We start from the raw sequence: 20,370 nt of genomic DNA, 5'->3' as shown, positions 1-20,370 counted from the left end.
TTTTCTAAAGACAAAAGAATTAAAAGAAACCCTAGTTTCTTACTTTCTTCATCTACTTTGCAAAATTGCAAATCCTCTCACGCCTCACTGCCTCAGCGCCTCCACTCGTCCGTCAAATCCGGCAAATCCGGCTGTTGAGAAGAAGAAGGAGAAGAACCGCAAAGGTATAGCCATTTATTTTTTTAGCAATGATGTTTAATTTTAATAGTGTTTGAATGAGATCCTAATGACCTTTTAATATTGTGCCTAATGAGAGAGTAGTTGAGTTACATTGAGGCCAACCAAACAATGCCCTTTTTTGTCATTTTACCACTAAAACTCCGTTTTGGGGCATTTGCAACCAAACACACAATACCTCATTTTGCCGTTTAAAACGCCGTTTTGATCTGGCCAACCAAACATGAAAACGCCGTTTGGCAAAACACCGTTTTGAACCAAAATGCCGTTTTGCAAAACGGCGTTTTAAACGCTATTTCAAACGGTACGCCAAACACACCCTTAAAAAGGATTCATTAAGGCTAAATTGTCCATCTTTCAAGCATGCCACAACATTGTGCCTTAGGTAAAGTCAAAGAGATGTATAAGAAGACAACAAAGAAAATTCACTAAAACATACACAAATATTTGAGAGAGAGAGAGAGAGAGAGAGAGAGAGAGATTTTCACTTGACCTGCAAAAGAAATGGAAAACAGGGTCAGCTAGTTTTGAGTAGAAACAAGTTCCTACTCTACTAGTTTGTCGTGCTATATTTTTTTTCTTCTTTCTGTAACTAACATGAATTTAAAGTTATCAAGGTTTGGTACAGAGCTCACCGAGAACCGTTTCATCATCGTTTCAATTGTCTCCTTAGGGTCTTGTCGGGTTTGTACATGAGCATCGATCTTGTTCATCTCCTACAATAAGTTCTAGCAGATTATAAATCCAATTATTATTATTATTTGAATGATATATACCAATGTGATGTATGCAAAGCATTGCAAGACTTGATAGATCAGCGCATCTTATGATAATCCAAACACAATGAGACCAAAGGCAATGCATTTAAGTAATGGCGGTCCACTTGATCTATGGATACAATCAGTATGAAGCGCACTCAAGAGTGATAAGAGGGGAAGCGTATGACAGTAAATAGTACAAAGAATAATAAACAGTACCAGGTATGTTAGACAATATGTAAACAATAAGAATGTGCATGGATAAACTGAGAAAGGCTGAAAAAAAGTAGATGAATAATAATAACAGAGCTTGGTTATGAAACCGTTGTAGAGATACTTAGGGTGTACATATATCATTTCTTTGCATATAATACTTGCTCAATAATGTACTAATTAATATGTCTTGAATTCCTCCATGAGTGATCACCCATTACAGTACTGTACAGTTTTACCCAACTAGTGGGATCTAGGCCCATGGTTGTGACCCTGGCTGGCGGGTGCAGGGGTAGTGCACCCCTTGCCCGACCTAGAGTCTTGTTCAAATTGGACAGTCTATTCTTTAATCCCCACAGAGCTTTTGCAAGAGATAAACACTGCAGTGAAGGTTTCTATGCCTAGCAAAAAATCTTTCATCTCCAGCAAAGCTAGAATTCATCAAAATCCTTAGGAAAATTCATGTTTTTAATCACTCCCTGGCGGAGTCAATGATGGTTCATGGACAGAGCCCCAGACCACTAGGTTTACTATGCTATTAAGGGTATTTTAGTTATTGTAGGGTATTTTAGTTATTGTAGCATGTATTTATATTCACTAAGGAGCTCCATTTTAAGGTTATGGGAAACATGTTCATTTTGGGTTTTGTGTTTCTAATTTATTTTATCTATTGTTTTCGTTGTTTCATTCGGATTTTCATTCACAACTAAGTAGAGATATATTAAAAGATATAAAATTAAGCTGCAACGAGGAGAAACTTTGTAGTGAAGGAGACAAGAAGATGACAATAAGAAAAATGAATTTAGCTATATCAGTATCAGCTTTGTCACACTATGTTTCAGAGAATGATGTGCATCTATCAAAAACATACAAAAGGTCAGAACATACATGGTTTAATTTAGGAACATGCTTTGATTTATAACAGACATTGCTTGAAGGATGCAATTTGTAAACTACTTTGGGTGGTGAAATGGTAACAATCCCATAGCATATAAAATTCTCTATTCAATTTCCTTTCCACGATATTTTACATATGAATCTACCAAAATCTATTCACTTAATGATGAGCTTCCAATACTTTTCTGTATTCAATTTAATGATGCCTTCGTTTCCTCTTCATGTCATGGGATGGAAACAATTGTAGCATAGAAATTATTTTTCCGTGAGAACAAAACATGATAATGATGAGCTTCTGAAAGGAGAATGGGAGATATGATTTGGAGTCAGAGCAATAAAGATGTAAAATATTAGGGAATTGAGAAACAAAAGGAAAGAGATAGGAGATCTTTTTTTCCTAAGATTCCCAATTTCCCATTTGGTCCATTTACATCATACCTCTCCAGTCAATATTCTATTTGTATTTGTCCAGTCAATTACGATTACGGTATTACTATTCATAATTTGAATTAGAATTGTTGTTATTCTCATCTCACGTTCGCCTAAACAACAACAAAAAACCACGTTCTATATAACCATTCTCATTTCGTTTGATTCCAATCAATTCAACGGTTAAAAAAAATTGTCTGAAATTGGATCAATCAAATCATGATATTATAGCATACCTCTATCCACATCACTAGATTAGGCCTGCCTGTTATGATGTCGTACTTCTTCACTTTTAAGAAGAAGATCTGAGATCTTTCAATAAATGGAGCACACACAATATCTACCTGATGGTTACATATTATTCATGAATCAAAACATTTGGCCATGGAAGTGAGATTTAGTAAATAACAAAATCTCTTTACTACATATTTCATCTCTAGCTAATGAGAATAAAAGGAAATATATCTTTTGTTTGTTAAGAAAACAACTAATGCAGTTGCAGACTTGCAGTAACATAGAGATCTAACAGTGTGAGAATCATGGAATACTAATTGAACTATGCAACAATAAATCTCATCAAGGCATGTGAACTAAAACAACATATTTTCTCTATAAAACTTGAATCTGTACCCCATGAGTTAGAGGTTAGAGGTTCCACAAACTCCATTTCTTCAACAATTCCCGAAAATACACACTGTCAGTGACAAGTAGGTTACTAGAGTAGGGACACGACCTCCCATAATACAATAAGACATGCCCACAACAGCATAGTGGACCCACTTTTGATTCATCAGGAGCATCCATCTGATAGGCCCTACGTTCAATTTCCATTGGCCCAAAAGTCATCCAAATCAGACAATCCTAACATCCAATAATATGTATTTTTGGTCATTGAATGCGGACCGCTGCTTATACATAGTTTTTGACCATTTGCGTTCAACAACCAAATATACCCATTATTGTATGTTAGGATTGGAAGATAAGCATGAATTTTGTGCCATTGGAGATCGAACATAGTTCCTATCAGAGAGATGATTTAGATGCAATCAATGGTAGGGAACACCATGAAATAGTGAGCATGTCTCATTGTATTACAATGAAGTCATGCCCTCTGAAGCATTCCTCTTTCAGCACGAACTATTTGAACCCATAGGGGCTGTTCTCCACGGGGATAGAAATCCTTGGATAAGCTGCTCTTGGGATTGGCTATCATACTTGGATAACGATAGCTTGAATAAACCCCTAGGATTAGCTACCCTGCTTGTATAGTATACCCTACTTATTGGGGCTGTTCTCAACGTTAACGAAGGATAGTCGATAGCAAGCCTATCCAAGGATAAAATAAAGATCGATGTTTATTGCAATCTGTAACACTCTGAAAAATTGCAAGCATCAGTTGTATTTGGTAAACAAACATATAAAGGAGAAAAGTATTGGAATCTAAATGAAAATGAAGAGAATTCTAGCCTATAAAGAGTAACAAAGTAAAGTTATTACTTACCATACTAAATTGTCCTAAGAAAAAAAGGACCATCATCAAATTTAGAAAGTGCACTTTCTATGTAATCGAAAGATGCACCTGAAACAGATTATTGTTGTCAGTCAGTCTGTGATTAAATTTCTTGCATAGTCAAATAAAATGCATAGAAAAAAAAGTTTCTAATCTCACCAACTTCAGATTCTGCATCTCCCTTGGAAGCAAATGCGCTAAAGATGACTTTAATGAAGGAGTCACTGTAAGAAAGCAACTCTTTAGAAAGCTCTCTCTTGGTGGGACCCTACAGTTTTCAGTGCGACATTGTCAAAATCTTGAAGATAAACAAGGATTAGCATCTAAGTTCCAAATAAAATTTCCATCTTACAACAGGGAGAAGTGCAGGGCCTTCAAAGTGGGTATAAATATATGTAATTAGATCCAAGCTCTCCCCTTGGATTTCGTTATTATGCTCAAGTGCAGGAACCTGTAGAAAAAAAAAATTATAAATATGCAGTGTTTGGGAAAAGCATTTCATCAGAGGCAGTGTTTTTTTTCCTTTCTAGATAAAAATTGTTGTTAAGGATGTCAATAGAAAATGAACGGAGGAATTTATGCAGATGTGATTAGAATAGTAATCTTGGCCAGAGGTGTTACTGTGTCAATGAGTGGTAAGCTTCAAAACAGAACTTGGAGGTAACCATTAAGCCCAAACAGAAGAAATCTGGAATAAAGGAAATACTAAATACCTTTTTTGAATGGTACTAAATACTAAATATCTTATTGTGCATAAATATAAGTTTCAACAAGTTACTTCCTTGAGAATTAGGCTATACCAAGTACAAAATCAAAAATATTTTGGAAAAGTATGGCTGTCAATAGCCATAGATGTAGGAGATACACAGGTAAATATCTGCAAATGCCAAAATAATCTAGAAAACTAGTAGCATCTAACTGATGTCATTTAACAAATCATCAATATCTGCAAAATGATGTGTCTTTGTTGAGCTTTAGATATAGCCATTGATGATATCTGATTGCTCCGTGGCTCGTCTGCTCTTTTTTAAATTTGGATTAATACGATGTGGCTGAGAATTTTCAAAGAATTCTGGTTAAGAACACAATACATGGCAGCATTAGATGTAGCCATTGATCAGAACATTTTAGTATTCAGAGGCTCCACTTGTGCTTAAGATAAAATCACAACAAATCTAACTACTATATATAAAGGCAAAATGATGGATTAAGTTCTTCCACCCTTTGCTGTTATTTCCGCTTGTGTCCCACTGCCATAATTCCAATTGTATCCCACAAGTAAGGGCATTTGTGTCATTTGCCGTATTTCCACTTGTGTCCCAACTTTTGATCCACACGTCAGCATTACATATGAAAAGTACCGACAGAGGGTACCTGTCTATGACAATTGCGGCAAAAAATTACCAAGAAGAGGTAAAGAGATATGACAATGACGAAAGAACTACTTTATATTACTCATGCAGGACACTTGCAAAATATTGATGGATTAAGGGCACCTGAAGAGGAACAACAATTATGGAAAAGCCTATCGATTGGAGGGCTAGGATCAGCCTATATCGATTGGAGGGCTAGGATCAACCTATGGAAATGGTTTTACGGGCACAACCGATTGATGTTGTGTTCCATCACATGGACGGTTTAGATCAACCTATAACCCTCTATAGATTGGAGGGTTCAGAGCAACCTATGAAAATTATATTTGGGGCACAACCTATGTAGGAAGTGGCCCATCCAAAAGAAATTTCTTTTCTCTTTGTCTGGGATTTACACGTCAGCATTACTCTTTTACCATTAACCCCTTTGCTGATATCTAACATCTCTCTCTATGAGAAATTATTTCAAGATAAAATCGTAATCTACATACGAAAAGTACCGACACAGGGTACGGGACATACCATACATTTTAATAGAGTGAGGAATGTGATCAGCAAAATACGGTGAGTAGTGCCATTATAAAATATGGTAGTGAGAACATTAGCACTATATATAATTTCAAACCGTCGTTGTTACTTGGATGTTCCCACGCAGGTCGGGTTCAACCCGAATTTGGGTTCGGTCGGGTTAAGCTTTTTCGCAAATCAGGTTGGGTTGGCTTGGCTTGGGAAAAATCAACCCCAATTGGAAATCGGGTTGGGTCGGGTTGGGATGTCGGGCAACCCGACCCGACCCGAAACCCGAATTTGGACTCCATCTGAAGAAGTTATGTATATGTGTGTTTTCTTTGTCAACATTGAAATAGTCTCCACAGTCCACAATGGACGGTTTGGATAAACCTATGGTGCGGGCCATACCGTACTTGAATAAAGTGAGGAGTGTGATCATCAAAATATAGTAGTGCGGATAATATTTCCCTTTGTTAATTGTTAGTCCCTATTTGGTTTGGATTTTGAGAACCGATTGTGAATTAAAAACTGATTATTGGTGACTCACTATTGGTTCTCAAAATCCAAAATAACCCGGCTTGAGTTGAGGTGGTCAACAATTGGTACCATATCAAATCGGGTCAACCCGACCCAACCCAACCCGAATTGGGTCGGGTTGACACCCAAGTTGCACTCCTAACGATGACGAATAATCTACTTTTCCTTATTCACTATGTGCGGGTCAAATTACAGAAATGTTGATATTACGAATGCAAGACACCTGTAAAAATATTGACGAATTCTGGACACCTTAAGAGGAACAACAATCATGGGAACCTCTATAGATTGGAGGGCTAGGATCAGCCTATGGAAATGATTTTACGGGCACAACCTATTGATGTTGTGTTCCATCACATGGACGGTTTAGATCAACCTATGATGTGGTCTGTACAATTTTAAATGGATAGCACGTGCATTTTTACTAGTATGAAATAAAAAAGAGAAAAATAAATAACTTGCAACAAAGGTAGTGTGTTGCAGTGAAAAGTTCTAGCATTATAAAGAGCAAGTTATGTCTGTGGTTACTTGTGCATATTTTTCCAAGTATCTGCTACTACTTGTGGGGTTCCTATATCTGTTCACATATCAAAAATGACGCGGTGGGAGAGGGATAACTCAAAGTGGTGTAGTCAATGGCGAAGGAGAGAATGAAATGGAAGTCGACTCCGGGGTTTATTGGGACGTCGGAGAACTTGACGTTTTTGAATTCCGCTCCGATGTATTCTCGGAAGAGATTGGAGGATGGGGCTGCAAACACAACACAAGAACAGCCTCTACCATGGATTTCTCTAAGCTCCTCTCCTTTTTCTTCCTTCTTCAAGCTCTCCTAGCTCTTTCCACAACCCAAGCAGCCCCACCCTCCAATCTCTTCAGAGAATACATTGGATCGGAATTCAATAACGTCAAATTCCCTGACGTCCCAATAAACCACAGAGTCGACTTCCATTTCCTTCTCTCCTTCGCCATTGGCTACACCACGTCGGGTTCTCCCTCCCCAAATTCAATGTGTTTTGGGACTCAGACAACCTCAGTCCATCGCAAGTTCGTTCAATAAAGAGTAAGCATTCTCATGTGAAGGTTGCTTTGAGCTTAGGTGGGGATAGCGTAGGTGGAGTCTTCGCTTTTTTTCAACCCTTCTACTATAAATTCTTGGGTTGGAAATGCAGTTTCCTCACTAACAAAAATCATCAAGCAGTAGAATTTAGATGGTATAGATATTGACTATGAGCACTTTAGCGCCGATCCCAACACCTTTGCAGAATGCATCAGACGGCTTGTGACGACACTAAAGAAAAATGGTGTAATCTCTTTTGATTCTATGGCTCCTTTTGATGATGACCAAGTTCAGAGCCATTATTTGGCTTTGTGGAGAAAATATGGGCATGTTATAGACTATGTCAATTTCCAATTCTATGCATATGATCAGGGGACGACTGTATCGCAGTTTTTGGACTTTTTCAATACTCAGAGCTCTAATTACAATGGGGGTAAAGTCTTAGTTAGCTTCATTAGTGATGGTAGCGGCGGTTTGTCTCCCGATGGTGGGTTCTTTAGTGCGTGCAGTAGGCTTAAGAGTGAAGGAAAGCTTCATGGAATCTTTGTTTGGTCTGCTGATGATTCTATGGGAAATGGATTCCGTAACGAGCGTCGATCTCAGGCCTTGTTAGCCAGTTCCCATTGATCTTTTTTACTCTTCCTCTTTGTACTTTCTGTGCTTATAAGAAATGTTTGTACTTACTGTGGTTTGAAGAAATGCTTTTAGTGAAATGTGTTTTGATAAAAGTTATTAAGGAACCGAACTGTATTTGCAGAGTAATCTCATTAAACATGAAAAGCTTCTTCAAGCAGGTCTAAGTTAATTCCTAAATTTCTCATAACGCCTACTAAACTATCAATTTCAGAAAAAAATAACAGTTATATTGGTGCTTGATGTTTTTCAGTTCAGTGAGTATAAAACCTCATTGGTCTTTTTTCAATCCAGCTAGCGTCTGGATTGATAGACATGTGATGAGAAGGATGCTTTGGAGTTATATAAGGCCTTAGACAATGATACTCCTCTGTTCTGTTTGGTCAATTTCTTACAAGCTCTGGCTATCAGTCCGAGATGGAAAGAGGTTGTGTCTGTCTAATTCTGGGTCTTCCACTCTTTCTCAAGGGTGTCCTCCACCTAGTCTCTCTTCTATAATGAAGATGAAAAAACTGAAAACCCATGTTAGAAATCCTTTAATAATGAAGTAAATGTGGTTTTTGCCAAGCCCAATTTCTCCAAAAAGCCTTCTTTTTTCTCAGGACAATGAAGTTTTCAAAATGAGCTGTGGAAGCTGTTGGGAGTTTCCACGCGAAAGCAAATATCCCACATCGGAAAAGTGAATGGATGTGGAAGGGCTTATAAGGACTTGGGCACCCTCAACAGCTAGCTTTCACAGTTGAGTTCTACCTAGGTCCCAACAAGTGGTCGTACCAGAGCTCGGGCATGGTAATCCCGATATATCCTTGAGGATGGAGAAAATCCCTCAGAAAAGATCTCGGGAAGGTAACATCAATGTCCCCTCAAGGTGGAGAGAATCCCTCCGGGAATGTCTTGTAGTTCACACGTTGGTTCCGCGTGCGCGTGTCGGTGTGTATGTGGGTGGCGAGGGGAGGGATTGTTGTGGGTTCTACACGAAAGCATCCCACATCGGAAAGGTGAATGGACATGGAAGGGCTTAACAGGAGTTTGTAAACATGGCTTCACCTGAGTATGGGGACCGGCTCTAGGGATAACGTGTCTCACAGGCCCCACCAATTGTACAATTCCAGCTCGTGTATTTTGTTTTCCCTTGCCTGTTTTGAGTTTGTCTTCAAGGGTGTCATAACCCTGCTTGTTCTACCCTCTTTCTTAGATATTGCTCTAAGGATCAGGCAGTGATCTTGTTCTTGTTCTTGTTCTTGTTCCTGAAATTGTTTCATCTTTCCTTATTTACTATATTGGTAGGGGTACACCTAACCCCAGCTTACCCATCAAAAAAAGTTGGGCACCCTCCCCTTAAAGGCTAGCTTTTAGGGGGATTGCAGGACAAAGATGTGAAATCAATTAAGAACTAGTCTTGTTGTTTTTTTTTGGAGGCAGACATGACAGAATCTACTTGGAAAACATATGATCGTTTTAGTAGGAGACGAAAATGAAAGGCAAAAGTTTGTGCCGCAGCAAGAATATTTAATTGTTTTGCGTATGTAATGCCATGTTCTTTAGCCTTTGTCATAACATTTTTGTCTGCATCTTTAAAAAAAAACATTTTTGTCAGCATTTTTGGGAAAGAAATTGATATTTGCAACCTTTTTTAGTCTTGAATTTCTCTTGGAAAGTTACAGTGGTTAGTGTCAACAACCAGTTCAAAGGAGTTTAAACAAAAGAGTAGGACCCAAGTGGTCCAAAATAAATGCACGGCTGAATTTGAAGAGGGTATTTTGCATTAGAGTTTAGGCTTATAAAACATTAAAAAATTGCATGTGTAGAAACTTTGATAATCTTTACCTTCACTTCTCATGTAATCTGTGTGCTCAATTCATCATATAAGAATACTAAGATTAACAGACAGAGAGAAAAGAAACCAAAATAAGTGTTCAATACAGAATCCATTCCATAACCAAATATTACTGCTAGATTATCTTACAATGAGATGACAGAAACAAAATAAGTTTTTATTACATAATGCTTCTACATAAGGGCCATGCAAATACTATGCATTGAACGAACCAAACACCAATAACCAGTGTTTGGTGATAACAAACAAGCTTTAATGAAGAAAATTAAGAAAATTCAACATCCAAAGTAATATTTTTTTTATGGAAAGTATTATCATAGCAAACATCCTTCTGTGTAATGACCATCATCATCTTACGCTGATCCAATTATTTATTTTGACTGCAAAAGAAGTGAAAAGAAAGATTTAGCAACTTTATGAGGGAAAAACCAATATGATTTAGGGGTGCAACTTGGGCTGCGTCGGGTTTTGCTTTTTGTTAAAAAATGAATCAGAATCAATCCAAACCCAAACCCAATTTAATGGAAAAAGCTCAACCCAAATTGCTAAAATTCAACCCGAGTTGCACCCCTAATATGATCTCTCTTTGCACCCCTAATAGGATCTCTCTTTGTTTTTACGTATTCTTTTAACATCAACTTGAAGTTATTAATGTGTATAGTGAAGAGGCATAACCACAAACCGTGTCTTGATTATTTCAAGCAACACTTGAGCGTCCCATCGGGTTTGTACATAAGCTTCAATCTTGTTCAGCTCCTAAAACAAGTTTCACACATCATTAAGCCAACCATTGTGAAAATTGAGAGAACCCAACATAATGTGGTGTAAGTGAAATAATTTTCATGTATGGTAAGGGTGCGGGGTTTGTTCTCTGCGGCAAGAATAGTAGAGATCTGGATCTTTATTCTTTTTTTCTTTCTTTTTTAAGATTAGGACTAAAGGCTGTGTAAACTTTTTGTTGCTACAATTATTTGACAGTTGCATTTCCATGTTAGAAAAGGAAAATATTACTTTCCATGACCCCAGGTAAAATACCCTACAAAAATCAGTATTCCATGTGGAACTACACTTTCTAGACTTTACAATGATGTCCCCTTATTGCTACAATTATGCTAGATATCATGTAACTTGCAATTTGACTACAGTATTGCATCAAAAGCTTTTACCATCCCAAAAGAGACGAGAATAACAGGCATTCTAATCATTAAAAATTTAAAATACAGAGCCTAATTTTCGCTGAGTCTAGAATACTTGACTGAGAAAAACTACACGTGTGCATTGTCAGTCAGGAACCTAAATATCAAGTCCAAAACATATTAATAGTCCAAATTCACAAGATGGCTAGCACTAGTCAATAAGAAGATTCAGTTATGAGAAAATAGTTTCAAAATTTTCAAGGATTGACAAGATTTGACAAGAAATGCAACCAGAGTTTGACACGGTGTTGTCAATGTAGGAGCCCTGGTCCAACATTAGTGTAACCACAGATTCACAATGATAATGGTCCGTGCCGGGAACTACGTTTCAAGATCACCACAAACTTAGATTTTAGTCTCTAGGCATGTTCTTAAGTTAACAACAAGCAAATTATTTCTTAATTTTATTTTGCATCTGTTTTAAATCCCTCTCATGTTAAAGTTGACCAATAATTGAAACTCTCCTACAAGCATAGCCATATAAACTGTGATCAGAAGTGCCAAGGGTTTTTAAGAGGGGACTTTTCTGGGACTGAGCCTCTAGCAATGGTCAAGGCTTTGTTCTTAAACCTGGCAGTTGGAGGTTCGATCCCAGCTTACATACCAAAAAAAAAGAGGGGAGTTTTATGGTAAATTTTTTGAAGATTGTTAGAAGGCTTTAGATTGGGTTTTGAAGCATTCCTATTGGAGTGCAACTCTGCAAAACTAGATCAAAGACTGAAGGCTTGTAGAGGATTGGAGTTTTATTTGGGCTGGATTATATCCTAATTGCATAGGGTCGAGCAAGTCTACGAGTTTTGAGGAGTATTTAGAAGGTCAGATCTCTTCCTGTCTGACTAAGAATGCTCAGTGCCAACCTTTCAATTGCCACCGCCTAGGGTGTTCTAGTTTGAAAAAGTCTGCAATTTGTAGGCTTTGAGTTATCGGGTTGGTTCAGGATATTTCATAGCTGAAGTTGTCAAATTTATGTAGAGATAGGACTTTGGATGTTTGTCAATAAGTAAGGACGGACAGCCTTCCACACATTTTAAGAATTTTACTTCTTTTCTGCTTGAGTTTTTCCTGAATATCGTTTTCTTCTTCAAATTTCCGAGTTTCAGAACTTTAACTTCTTTGGCTGCTGGTTCTTCTTCAGTGTGCAAGTTCTTGCAACTTCTTTTCTGTGCTGCTTATCCAAAAACTAGTCTCCTCCATGTGAAGTGAGGTCTGTGAGGGAAATTCTCAAGATTTTCTATTTAGATTTCATAAAATTTTTGGAAAAGAATTTTTTTTTCAAAATTTCATGCTTTTCCATTGTTTGATTACATAGGAAATAAGGTAATTTGAACAGCCAGAATTCAAGTTTTATTTACAGAGACCTTTAATTTTAAGGATATCATTAAAATTGATCATTTTCTTCTAAATTTTGGAAATGAAAAAAAAATCCTATGAAAAAATTTTCCTTCCAGACTCCGGAACATGCATGACATTTTTAACATACCTCAATCCATGTTGCAAACTTAGGCCTGCCTGCTGTAATGTCATGCTTCTTCACATCCGAAAAGAAGAGCTGGGCTCTTTCAATAAATGGAGCATATGCAATATCCACCTGAAGGATAGACATTTATTCATGAATTAGTAGTAATTTTGGATCATGGAAAATATAAAAATAAGAGGAAACTGCATTCCACTAATTACACATTTATATTTGAAATGATCAACTCACCATTGTATTTTGAAAATAATAGCCAACAACCTTTTGAAATGATCAATTCACCATTGTATTTTGAAAATAACGGTTAACAACCTGTTCTACTTGCAATAACATGGAGAACTCAGACTGTGGAGAAAATCATGGAACAATATATGAAACGTTTTGTAATATACAATTTGAAACTCCCATGATAGCATGTGAATTAATATTATTTATCTTCCCCAAGTATCCATCACCTAAGATGGCTACAAGCACACATTCACGAAAAGAGTTTACAATATGCTTTTATTGTGAGTCATTTTTTACAAGACAAAACAATTACATGTGTATGTTAACAAAAGAAAAAAGAAAAACATAAAATACATGGCATAAAAACAATCATATCTGAACAAATATCGGTTCTATGTCGTATATCTAGGAGTTCTTATATTACTATTTCTTAACATTTGAAACTGACATTTTCAAATCATTAAATACCATATCTTATAGGGCAGTGATAAATCGACTCCCCAAATGGATAAATTGACTCCCCATGTGTCTATCTCTCTCCTCTTTCTCTCTCTAACCTAGAGGAGAGAGAAAGAACATGGGGAGTCGATTTATCAATTTGGGGAGTCAATTTATCACTCGAGTCGATTTATCACTCCCCATCTTATATTCTTACGTAAATCATGATGTTTAGCAAGAAAACCAAGATATCTCACAAAGAATATTATTGTGAAAGACGCAAATTAAGATTCAGAAATCAAGACGTTGCAGAACTTTACAACAAAAACTGATGTGAGAGAACATTTAGGCACTTTTATAAATTTTACTGACATAATTTAGATAAAAATATATATCATCATGGAATAGAAAGTTGGAATCTAAAATTCAGATTGATTTCCCAATTCCAAATAGGAAGAGGGGTTCTTAATTGTTTTTGGAAGTTCTTCGGAAGCAGGTACAAGTCAACACTAAATGTGAAATTCAGCACCAACGCACTCTCCTTTTCGGAATAATCCATCCAAAATTAGAGTACTTAAAAGAAAAGGTTCAAAATGGTGATCCGCCAGACCGCCCCAAAGATTGGTCCCATTGTTTCAGTGGATCTCATCATCCCACCAATGGGAGCCACAGGATTGGGCTTTTTGGCCGACTACCATCCCTTTCCCTTCAAAATAATATACCTACATTACAAGTATTAAATTCTCAAACTGAATGCGAGGCAAAATGTAATGCAGAAAATAAAACTTATGCCTGACACTAAGTGGTTGAACACAGTTACACAAATGGAGTAATACACACTTATGTTCGCCTTTCAAAAAAAATACAGAACAAACATTGCAATTGGAAAAAAATGAATGAAAACTAACCTAGAAAGAGTAACACGATGAAGGTATTACTTACCAAACTAAATTGTCCAAGGAAAAAAGGGCCGTCAACAAATTTGGAAAGTGCACTTTCTATGTAATCAAAAGATGGTCCTGACACGTTATGAAGAAAGTAGTTTGTAATTAGATATCATGCTTTGTTTTAAGATTAAGTGCATATAAGAAAAAGTTTTCAATCTCACCAATTTCATTGACTGCATCTCCCTTGGAAGCAAATACTTTAAAGATGGCTTTATAGAAAGTGTCACTGTAAGAAAGCAAATCTTCTGCAAACTCTCTTTTGGCAGGATCCTACAGTCATTCGGAGAAACATTTTCAAAATTTCGAAGCTAAATAGGGATTAAAATCAAGGTTCAAATAGAGTTCCCTCATCTTACATCAGGCAGAAGCGCAGGGCCTTTGAAGTGGCTATCAATATATTTAACCAAATCCAAACTCTCTCCTCTAATTTCGTTATTGTGCTCCAATGCAGGCACCTGCAAAAATGATTGAAGATAATCATCTCAACATGTGGACTTTATTTCTTTCTCTACAGACTTATATCACCATGTCTTTTGGTCGTTATGCTCTTCATGTATATCACCATGTATTAGCTTTTTATGATGAATGGAATTGATTTTCAGCTTGTCCCACACAAAATCAATTTCCTCACTTTTTCACCTTGTATAGCATTAACAAATCCAATAGATAACTTTTACAAGTGGATGAGGTGTTGAGCACGTCTGGACTGACAGTGGATGTAGCCAAGCCGAAACCAGGCAACCTCTATGTCAAAGAAATATCTGAGGTGTCCAAGACCATTCATATGTGGTGTAGGTGCATCTCAAGATGAAATAAATTGAGCTCATTATCTTAAATATCCAAAATCACATTATCACCCGCATATACGGGAAGGGCAGTTTAAGCATGGGCAGATGAGATCATATTTTGAGAAAAATTAGAGCTTGATTAGTAGTATCAAAAGTCGTAATTAAGGTTAGGTCTATCTATATGGACTGCAGTCAGTGTTACTGTTCACGATCTTATTTCTTCTACCATATTTTCCTCTCCAGTATTGTGCTGTGTTGTGCCATATTTGAATTTTCTGCAGTTTGACATCCTTGACAGATATTCCAGTTACTAATTTCAAAACTGTGAAATTTTCTGGGTTGCATTGCTGAAACCTAGACATTAGTTGCTTAATTCTCTGCATAAGTTAAATTGATTTGTGTCAGCTTGTCAAGGCCTTTGCGCAAGCAGCAAACAAGATGAGCATTATGAAGTTGTAGAAATAGAGAACGACAAAGATAAATTTCCTCATGGAACTTACAATTTAATTTATTATTTTGAATGTTTTTAACCATAGTTGCCAGAGTGGGAAGCAAGTGCGAAAAGTGAACGTAGAAAGCGAAGGCTTTAGAAAAGACAAAAGTGAAAAGCTCTAAAGAAAGTAAAGATGAAATGTGCGGGAAGTGCATGAAGCATGCAATAAGCCTCATTGGAAGTGAACAACAAATGTGTAGGATGAGAAGTGTCATAGCAGTTTAAGGGAGAGAGGTTGACGTATGTAAGGATTAAAGGTAATCAGAAGACTTTATGACAGATTAGAATTACATGTTTTAGGAATTTATAGCTTCAAATGTTCTATTCATGTAAATTTAATGTTAAATTTTTGGGAAAAGATTCACAAAAAGTTTTATTGAAACTTCAGATGTTTTTTTAAGTTTTACACACTCTTAATTAAATAAGCTCCGTTAACATTATAAATACTCTTTTAGAAAGAAAAAAAATACCCTAAATAGGAAGCATACTCTTAATTGAGAGGAAGTGTGTGGGCAGCGTGTTTCCCCTCAATTTGGGAAGTGAGAAGAATTTAGCTTACGAAGAGAGTTTCTGGTATCTTCCAATCCGACTAGGAAGTTTTTGCTAATTATTGTTTTAACTATTAAACAAGTTGAAGGGCAAAAGATACAAGATATTAAAACCAGACAAAAGAACACGAAACACAATGGTTGGCCAGACAATCAGCCTAGGAAATTCCATCATGGAGAATGTGTGCCACCTTGAATTCAGTCAAGCATAACAAAATTCCCTGCATCTCTCTTGAAAGGTCAACGAGAAGACAAGGGGGCTTAGAGTTTCCTTTGAGCTACCTAATAGTAGTAAGAAAATCACCTTTTATCGACACCCTAAAGTAGCCAATAGCCACCCAAGTTTTTAACCCTAACCAAACAGCTTTAACTCCTGCATTTTTGGCATGATCCTTGCCACACAATCATCCAAATCTAACAAAACCTCATCATAAACATTAGAAACTACACAAAATGTTATTTTAAATCACAGTGGTTACTCTCAGAAAGGAGACTTCTAATGGTTATTTTGATCAGATTTATTCTAAATGTATCTGCCCACATATGTTGCAAAATCAATGGCTCTTTTGGTTTTGGCCTTGTCTGTAGCCATAGATGATCTGTTCCATTTAATGTTGTGATTTAATTTGTCCTAAGGAAACCACAAAGTGAAAAAGGTCTAACACCCAACCTATTTTAGAAAAGTAATATGATCATCGACAAAGGCAAAAATAGAGCAGAAAATGAGAAGAAACAGACTGATTTCTGTTGTTCAATTCAAGAAGAAAAATACAAAGAATAAAATGAATAGACTGCATAGAGTTTTTTACCATGTGTGAAATAAACAAGTTTCCTATTATTATACCTTAACCAAATCAGTAAATAACAATTTACATGCCAGAGATAAAGTCTCATTTTTGGTAGGTGAGGGTGTGCTCTCCTCATCTCCGAGAACTCTCTAAGGGCACATGGTTAGACATAACCACAACACAAGACACTGAATCATAACAAAGGCACAACACAATAAACTAGATCATAACAACCTTTTTTTTTAATAGTAGCCAAGAATATATTAAAAAGAGACCGAGATGGTGAGATTAGAAAGAGCGAAGGCAAAGAAACAACTCTTCGCAAAAGACAGCAAATCAAGGAGGAAGGTAATAAAAAAAGCTAAAGATTCTTTGGATACACCCTCTCTAGCCAAACCATCCGCCATAGTGTTCGCAGATCGTCTCACATGCGAGAATGGTATGGATGATGATCCAATCCGATCAAAAACTTCATCAAAATAACTATGGAATCTCCATGGATGATTTTGTGATCTTTTTAACCAACGGATCACATTTAGTGAATCCCCTTCCACAACCAAGGAATCGAATTGATGATGATCGACTAGCTTAATCCCTTGGTACACCGTTCGAACTTCTGCTTCCGATGCATCAGTTACTCCATGGAGATGGATAGGTTGTTATGATCCAGTTGTTATTGTTAGAAATGAGATTAGGGTTAGAAGAGAGGAAGAAGAAGAGGAGTGAAGGATGGAGAGTCTCCACTAGGGAGCTCCTCATGAATATGATGTATATATAGGCCCAAACTAGGGCAACAACATACAATGACTACAATACCCCTAACTAATACAAGTAATGTCTAAACTAACCTAATACATTATTCAACAGTTATGATGGAGTAACTGGATCATAACAACCTATCCATATCAATGTTAAAAAATCCACCAAGGAAATCACGGAATGGCTGGATTCGACAAAGTTAGAGGCCTTAGGCAATCAAAACTTGTTCGATTCAACCTGAGTCAATAGAAAAAATCACCGAGTGAATCATTGACTCACTGGAGTGGCTTGGGTATTGCAATGTATGATTTCTAGATTGAATATGAGTTTTTAGACATTGAGTTATCCTATCTATCACAATAAGACAAACCCTATAAGTATAACCGGAGAATAACTAAATAACTACAACTAAAGGGCCAATACTCCCATCACTCTATTATATATTAAAGAAAGGCACCTTGTTTGTAGGGTAGACCTTCTCCTTGTACCAAGCAGGCCTATTTTGTAAATCAATGGGAACCAATTTTATATCATCCTGCAATCCCTGCTCTCTCAATTAAGAAAGAGAAAAACAAGTAACTCAAATTAGAAATGAATGATAACCCAATGTAGATCATAAAGAGGTCGAATTCAGTACAATTACAAGAAAGTCATCAAGGGAACCGAGCACAAATTCACAAACCTTATAATTTCTAGCAATCCATACACGCTGTGCGAAAGGGCATATATATGATGTATACAGCCTTCCAAAAAAAAAAAATTTGCAAGTCAGATAATGAAAAGAAGAATCTGAAAATAACCCAGTCTCACAAATAATGTCTCATGAAGGAAAACCTAAAAAGAAAGAATAAAAGAACAGTTTGAAGATCCTTCCAAACAGACCCAAATCAGAAAAAGGCTTGCTGACTACAGCAGAGACATTGATTTTCAAAACAGATGAAGACAGTTAGGCCCTGTTTGCATTGGAAGAAAAACATTTCTGAAGGAAAATGATATTATTATAACTAATTTAAAGGGATATTATCATAAATCCAAGGCTCCTCTAAGTAAAAATTGAATAGGGTTGGGTTCCATGCATCTTTAGAAATATTTTTCCTGTCCAAACTTTTCCAGAAAATTCTTGTAATCCTAACATGGCCTTAAAGAGAAACAAAAACCTAGAATTCAAAACAAGTAAAACCCATAACAATCAAAGAAAGAACAACAAATTACAGTAAGAACAGATTGACCTCGTGGTTCCATCAAAAAGAGTGGGTTGCTCTGAGGTAGAATTCAGATCATCAGGGAGAACCTCTTGTACTTTTCTAAACAAACAAAAGAAGAACAATGAATAAGAACAATAGCACCATTAGCCCACCAATTGAATAAAACTTAAATATACAGAAATTTTAAAGCAAACACATGAAATTAAGAAAACCCAAGAAAAAAATTGTAGTATGGAAGAGATTCATGAAATTACCCTGTTGCCATTGAGGGATTTAGAAATGGTATGTGGGTTTTAGAAATTGTGAGGAGTGATGCTGTTGCTCCAAATGAAGTATATATATAGCCTGGGCAAATTGATAGAGACGTCAGTAATGACATATGGTATGAAAGAAGAAATTTGGATTTGCATTAGCATTTTACTCTTGCATTCCATGATCGACAAATCCAAGATGCTTAGAACTGAGGTTTTATATTGTATCATGTATGTAGCCGTTTTATCTAGCATTGTTCAAAAGGTGCCGTATCATGTATGTAGCCGTTTTATCTAGCATTGTTCAAAAGGACCTCCTTAGGATGATCCAAACCGTCTATTTATTGGAACACAACATAAATAGGACCTCCTCAAAATTCATTCTTTTGGGTACAACTATTTATGTTGTGGCCCAACAAAAAGAGAGAATTTATAGGCAGATTAATATTGGGAAATCATTTCAGCACTCCAAGTTTTTGATGAAGATGCGCAAGGGCTTAAACATGGGAGCGCTAAAATTCATTTTCATAGGATAATTGAAGGGCTTAAAAGAGCTTTTTGAGAACCGTAACATTATACTGACAAACCCTTTAAATACAACACGACAAGATACCTCATGCATTTTTGTCACGGGAAATGATTTCTGCACTCCATTGTTTTGATAAACAAGCGCTCCGCTTGTTTGCCGTGTAGTATTTAAAGGTCTTTAAGAGCTTTTTGAGACCATAATATTCAGCCCTTGAGACCATAATATTCAGTCCTTTAAATACTACATGATAAAAATTGGAGCGCCTGTTTATCAAAACAATGGAGCACTGAAATCATTTCCCTAAATATTTATTTCTAAAAAGGGAAATGATATCATTAACCATGTTTTTATAATTGGGCTGTCCAATCTTGTCATTTATTATTCAAAGAGCTGTCAGGTTTTGTTACAGTTCTCAAAAGGCTCTTACAGACCATTTAAAAAGGAAGAGAGTGGGGAGGAAAATAATCAAAATATGGTCCGAAGAGTGAAAGTAATCGGATGACTACCGCAGCCATCAGACATAAACCCGAAAATATCAGTGATACAAATTTCCAATGGTTGCCTACAATACCACATTTGGTGTATGGTCTTAGTTATCAAGGCCGTTGATCTGATGAGCTATCTTGGGCGACCTATTGGTTCAAAGTCTGGTGCCGAATAGAGATCTCGTACGCCAGATTTAGGCCCCAAAAAAAATCAGCAGCTTAAAGACATCTTGAAGGATGTCTATTTCATCATGCTCGATTAAAAGTCTCGATTCAATTGATAAGGGTGAGACCATGATGCCCCTTTCAT

At 36.6% G+C, this 20,370-nt stretch overlaps 2 pseudogenes across 1 annotated transcript; one reads left to right on the top strand and one right to left on the bottom strand.

Annotated features, from left to right (window-relative positions):
- Positions 1–513: 513 nt before the first annotated feature.
- LOC143880478 (glutathione S-transferase L3-like) lies at positions 514–19,251 on the bottom strand (annotated as a pseudogene). The gene is made up of 15 exons (XR_013251713.1): positions 19,050–19,251; positions 18,820–18,894; positions 18,273–18,333; positions 18,048–18,134; positions 14,571–14,669; positions 14,376–14,484; positions 14,210–14,286; positions 12,608–12,715; positions 10,607–10,687; positions 4,337–4,435; positions 4,144–4,252; positions 3,976–4,053; positions 2,711–2,818; positions 813–893; positions 514–670 (listed from the first exon to the last, which is right to left on the bottom strand). The product of XR_013251713.1 is annotated as a glutathione S-transferase L3-like (transcript).
- On the top strand, positions 7,186–8,088 carry LOC143880479 (chitinase 2 pseudogene; annotated as a pseudogene).
- Positions 19,252–20,370: the final 1,119 nt, after the last annotated feature.

This window comes from Tasmannia lanceolata, unplaced genomic scaffold (assembly GCF_043159265.1).
Source record: "Tasmannia lanceolata isolate RefF3 unplaced genomic scaffold, GAP_Taslan_0.1 ptg000006l, whole genome shotgun sequence".
In the NCBI taxonomy this organism is placed as follows: domain Eukaryota; kingdom Viridiplantae; phylum Streptophyta; class Magnoliopsida; order Canellales; family Winteraceae; genus Tasmannia; species Tasmannia lanceolata.
Note: the sequence above shows the minus strand (reverse complement) of the source record. Positions and strands in the feature narration are given on the sequence as shown.